Source organism: Benincasa hispida, chromosome 9 (genome assembly GCF_009727055.1).
Source record: "Benincasa hispida cultivar B227 chromosome 9, ASM972705v1, whole genome shotgun sequence".
NCBI classification, from domain to species: domain Eukaryota; kingdom Viridiplantae; phylum Streptophyta; class Magnoliopsida; order Cucurbitales; family Cucurbitaceae; genus Benincasa; species Benincasa hispida.
The window spans coordinates 26,506,673-26,512,672 of NC_052357.1; positions in this window are offsets into that span (position 1 = coordinate 26,506,673).

The following is a 6,000-nucleotide window of genomic DNA, read 5'->3' on the forward strand; positions in this document are numbered from 1 at the left end:
CCATCAATATTTGGGTCTTTTCATTGGGGAGGGGATCATTTAAATAGATATAATCTGTCTTTTCTTAAATATATAAACATATTTGAAAACATTTATTTATTTTAATAGAACAATTAGAGATGTTGTTTTTAAAAAATCATTACAAATATGATTTTTTAAATGATTAGTTTTGAAGATAATAATAAAAAAAAAAAAGTTCAACTTTAATAGCGAATCAATATATTTTTATTTCATATGACCGTAATTTGTTTAAAAAATCCTTTATTAATTTAGATATTGATAAAATTAATATAAACTCGACTTACTTTAGTGAGAAGAAAAATTTTCATAAATGGTAAAAATGAACTTCAACTTACCTAAAGTTTCTATAATCTATCTCGAGATTAGAGATTCTATTCTTTAACTCTACATGTCAAGTAGAGATAAAAAAGTCGATCTCAAAATAATAAAAATAAATGGGGAAAATATTAATAACTAATTGATGATTTTTTAAAAAAAAAATATTTGTGAAATTGTGCGGAAAAGATATTTTTAGGATATGTGAAGGACATGAAAGGAAGGAAATTAAAGACGAAAGAAAAAAATCTTTGTTATCTTATAAGTAAGAAAATATGACAAATAATTGATTGACCATTTTTAAATAACAATTGAATATGCTTCATACATGTGTATTGTGTATGTTGTATGTAACTAAGCTAGTAGAGAAAGTCATTTATTTAAAAAAGTACAAATGAACTTTGTCTTTTTCTTATAAATTCAATGGTCAAAAACATTGCTTTGTGGGACATTTGAACGGATGATCCAAAAATTGGACCCAAAATGTCAAATGACCCATTTTTAAAAAATAATGTCAATTGACCCTCTGTTGACACATCGCCATACCAAATTACGTAAATTGTCCTTACACTGGCCTCACGAGGTAAATCTCACTCTCACTCTCGCTTGAAATTTCCTGGTTTGATGTGATTGCTCGTCAGTGTACTGTTGATTTGACAAAATGTAACGACGGAAGCCTCAAATCAAATCAATAATACCTAAACACAATACAATGGTGATTTCTTTAAACTCTAAACTCCATTTCAAAAGTGATTACTTCTCTAGTTTTCTACGGTGTTTTGTTGAACGGAGATTTTTCGAACGGGGATTTCCAAGACGAGACTTTCTTAGAAAGGAATAACTTTTTTCAGAAAGGTGAATTATTTTGAGTCTGTTTAATTATTTTTTATGTGTTATTTCTGGAAAGGTAGCATTACGAAATTTTGTATTGGAGAGAGTAAGAAAGAGGAAGAGTATGAGAGAGAGTGAGATTATGAGAGAGAGCGAGATTACGAGAGAGAACGAGATTTTGAGAGAGCGAGATTGAAAGAGCGAGAGCGAGATTTTGAGAGAGAGCGAGAGTACACTTCAATTGTTGTACAGCTTAATGACAAATGTTCTCTTGCTTTGTAGGATGACAGAAAAGTGTCTATTTATTCGATTTGGAGGTGATTGGGATGAGAATGAAAGTTCGTATATTGGGGGACAGTTGAAAGGAATCGTTATGCCCTCTACAGTGAATTATGAAGAACTTAAATCTCGCATTTATAGGGCTACAAAAGTCAGTTCTTCAGAGTTTGATCTTATCTTGAAAGTTAAATATAATATTGAATTTGAAGCCCTTCCACAATGCATAATGGATGATGATGATGTTCACTTCCTTCTTTTGCGAGAAGAGCTTAGTAGACTTCAGATAGCTGTAACGTTGAAGTATAAATAAGACGAAAGGGTTGGAATGGGGTTTGAAAATGTGAGTTATGATTATACGGCTGTGGATAGACAATACGAGGAATCATATCAGTTTCATCGGGAAGAGGATGATATTCCATTGTCTACCAACATTGATATTCCATTATCTACCAACACTGTACCATCAACATTCGATTATATGGATTGTGGTTCTTCAGTGGATGTGGATGTGAATGAGTAACCAGTAGGATTGAATGAAATGGATCGTGATCATGAAGATGTGTGTCGTTCTACAGCAGCTTCAGTGGTTTCACCATCTGTGTCTTCAAGTCATAGGATAGAGTTGATTATGCTTGACACCTCTTCATCTGGGACAGAGGACGTTGAAGTTGGTCAACTATTTTTTAGCAAAAAGGACTTGAAAATGAGATTATCTATTATGTACATCAAAAGAAATTTTGAATTTAAGGTCAGGAAATCAACCAAATCTCTATTCACTGTCAAATGCATTGGGGAGACATGTAAGTGGAACCTTCATGCAGTTAAAATGGAAGGATCTAATATATTCAAGATCACAAAGTATTGCAGTTCGCACACATGTTTCATAGGAATTTTGAATCACGACCATAGATAAGCAACTGCTACGGTTGTTGGCCAACTCATCAAAGATAAGTTCATGGGCATAGGACATATTTATAAACCTTGTCATATCGTTGAGGATATGAGGAGATTATGGCGTGAACATAAGTTATGATAAAGCATGGCGTGCAAGGGAAGCCGCGTATGATCTCACTAGAGGTACTCCAGAATACTCGTACTCCATACTACATGCTTATGGAAAAGCGTTAAAAATAGAGAATCTAGGTATAGTCTTTGATATCGAACTTAAAGATGAGGTACATTTCAAGTATATGTTTATGGCATTAAGGCCTTGTATTAGAGGTTTTTCAAGCTGTCGGCCTTATATTATTGTTGATAGGTTGCACTTGAAAGGAAAATACAAAGGTACCATGTTGGTTGCAATTTCTATGGACGGGAACAATCAATTATACCTACTAGCATATGCTAACATCAATTTCTACCGACGTGTTCTGACACAACCGTCGACATAAATTCACAAATTCTCACCTATTTTTTAATTGAATACCCATCGGTCGACGGTCCTTTGCTTACCATCGGGCTTACTCCACACCTCCCAATGTCTGCTTACACCACTGTCGACATAAATTCCCCATTTTCCATAAATTTTTTTTATTATAATAATGATCACCCGACAGTCTCTCTTTGTACCATCGAGCTAACTCCACAAAACCTGACGATTATTTTCGTATCGTCGGCCTAACCATCACAATTTTCCATAAGTCATTTCATTTATATTTCTTATTTTTTAAAAATCAAACTACGCCCGACGATTGCTCGACCATCGTCGGAAAAAAATTAATTTTACCTGACGGTATTATTTCGACTGTCAAGATAAGAGAAAGATAGCCCGACGATCATGATACCATCAGGATAGCTGAATACACCCAATGGTTAGTTATTAGACCGTTATGATAGGTGCATTATCCTGACGGAAGTAAAGAAACCGTCAGAATAATTTTTTATCTCCACGCCATTGTAGCACCGTTGGGGGAAGTAACATATGTCGACGCTTTTGTCCGCGTCGGGGTAAATTTCGTTTGGAAATAATGAAAACTTTTGTAGTGTTTGATGAGTCAATCTATGAGCATCCTCACATGGACACCGGTGAGAGGCTCAACCTTACTGAGAGCCGATTGACAAGGTCATTGAAGTAATACAAGCTAGAGGGTTTATACACCCAAATTAGATCCAGATTGTTTAGCTCATTATTGTGACTAGCCAAACCTCAAAACTCAATATGGAGTGGGAGCTAATGTTGAATGAACTTGGACATGACGAAACAAAGCAAAAAATCAAGATAAGATTTGATCCAACTTGTTTGGGATTAAAAAAAACGATATCCTTATCCTAAAAGGGTTAAGTTAAACCCTAGGTCAAATTTCTTATAAATACACCATTATGGCTCCATGAGCTATTTACAAACTTTTTAGTTCTCATACTGACTTTGACATTAGAGTTTTTTTTCTTTGTTTTGTAAGTCCTCTTCTATAAATTATAAATTTATCATTGCTATCACGTGAAGACCAGATATTCTTTTCCATATCCAAAATTTGGTATCTAATAACATATATTATTTAAGTTCACAAACATCTAGGTTTGGGGAGATTCTTAAATCTTTGGTCGAAATTATTGCCTTAGTTACTTGAATGATACGTGAGTTTAGATTTGGCAAGCCTAACTAGTCTGTCCATGTTTATATTTGACCTATCTTGTCCACATAATATCACATCTTTTATGTTTGATTGGGCAACATGTCATTGCAAATGTAATCGTGTACATTTTTAGTTAATTAAAATGATATATTTTCATGAAATAAATACCTTATTTGATACTCAATCAAGCATAGTTCAATTAATATAAGAGTGTATTAGAAATTACGAGGTATGTGGTTCGAAACCCCTATCTCAAATATGCTAAAAAAATCTTTCTTTGACTTGTCTTACAAGCTATCATTTTGTTTTAAAAATTCTGAAGGAAAAAAAAGGGACTATAACTAACCTTTTCATTTTTTTTTTTTTTTGAGTTGGATTTCCATTTTTCTTAATTATTATTTACTCTACTATTATATTTTTGGTAATTTTACAGGCGGCTTTTAAAATTAAAATGTGATGGATAATCTTTAGTACCAATACAGAGATAAAGAGATATTATTCTATCTTTTCTAATAAACAGACAAAAGACATGGATAAAATATGTGGTGGATAATTCTTAATACCAATCCTACAGCAAGAGATTTTTTTCTTTTTTAATGTGTTTCGGCAAAATGATTGAATAGAAAAATCCGAATTTATAATCTATTAATCGATGACATGATTTAGCTATATTCATATCGGCATAATAAACGATGATATTTAATTAAAGAAATGACAACTGAAATAAAAATCTAAAAATTAGAAATTAATAAAACAAAAAAAAAATTATTTTTAAATATAGAAAAATAAAACAAAATATTTACAAAATATAACAAAATTTAAAACTATCAATGGTCAGCGTATATCATTGATATTTTTAGAATTTTATTATATATTGTAAATATTTTTTACAGTTTTATCATTTGAAATAATTTCTTATAAAAAACAAGTATAAATCACACTTATTGTCTCCACGAAATTTCAATGTATTTTATGTATGAGTTTTCAAAAGTTATGATTTAACTACTTTATCAAAATAATTATAATTTAGTTTTTTTTTATTAAAGTACGACTTTTAATAATTAATATATATAGATATATCAATTAAAGTTCGAAATATCAAGATCTTGATTTTATATATAGTTAAGTCTCAAAACCTTCCCATTTGACCGTTCGCTTTCTCAGTAGTAAAAGCGCTTCTCTTCACCCCTTTATGATGAAGACCAATCTTCCAAATCAGAAGTATAGGTAAACAATTTCAAATCCCGTGCTAGCTCATTTTCTGGTTGGATAAATCAAAATTGTTTATTTCTCCAAAAAGAAAATCTAATAGCAAATGTTTGAGTTTCGAACTTGGTATTCGTGTTTCAACCCCATTATACTATGAATACTTATGGGGCACTATATAAAGCTACTACTATAAGCAAGTGAATATATATATATATATATATGTGGACTAAATTATTTCAATCTTTGAACGTACCATGGTCATATATATTAAGAAGGTCTTCCTTGTAATTAATTAGGCATTAATATTTTCAATTTTTTTAAACATCAATTTTAATTCATAAATTTAAAAAAGTCTATCCATTTTTAACTTGAACTTGCAATTTTATCGAATTATACCTCAAAATTTCAATTGAAAATCTATTTAAATTTGAAAATCTGTTGATGAAGAAAATATTCATAAGTATATTTAATGAATATAAAATATATGTAAGGTAATTGTATAATAGACCCAATCCCAAACCTCAAAATGGCTTTTTCTGCTTTTTGAAACTTAAAAGAAATTTTGCCTTCTTGCTTACATCATCATCGGTTAAAGTTACAAAATTGTCCTTAATTTTTTCCTCCCATTTTCTTCTTTTCGATTTTTCTTCTTTCATCTATGCCAATCATTCTCCATTTTTCTCTCCATTCGTCGCCAGCCATCAAAATATTGTAAGGTGTCGTTGCTGGCCATCGAAATGTTGCTTGAAACATCAAATGCAATGGAGTGAGA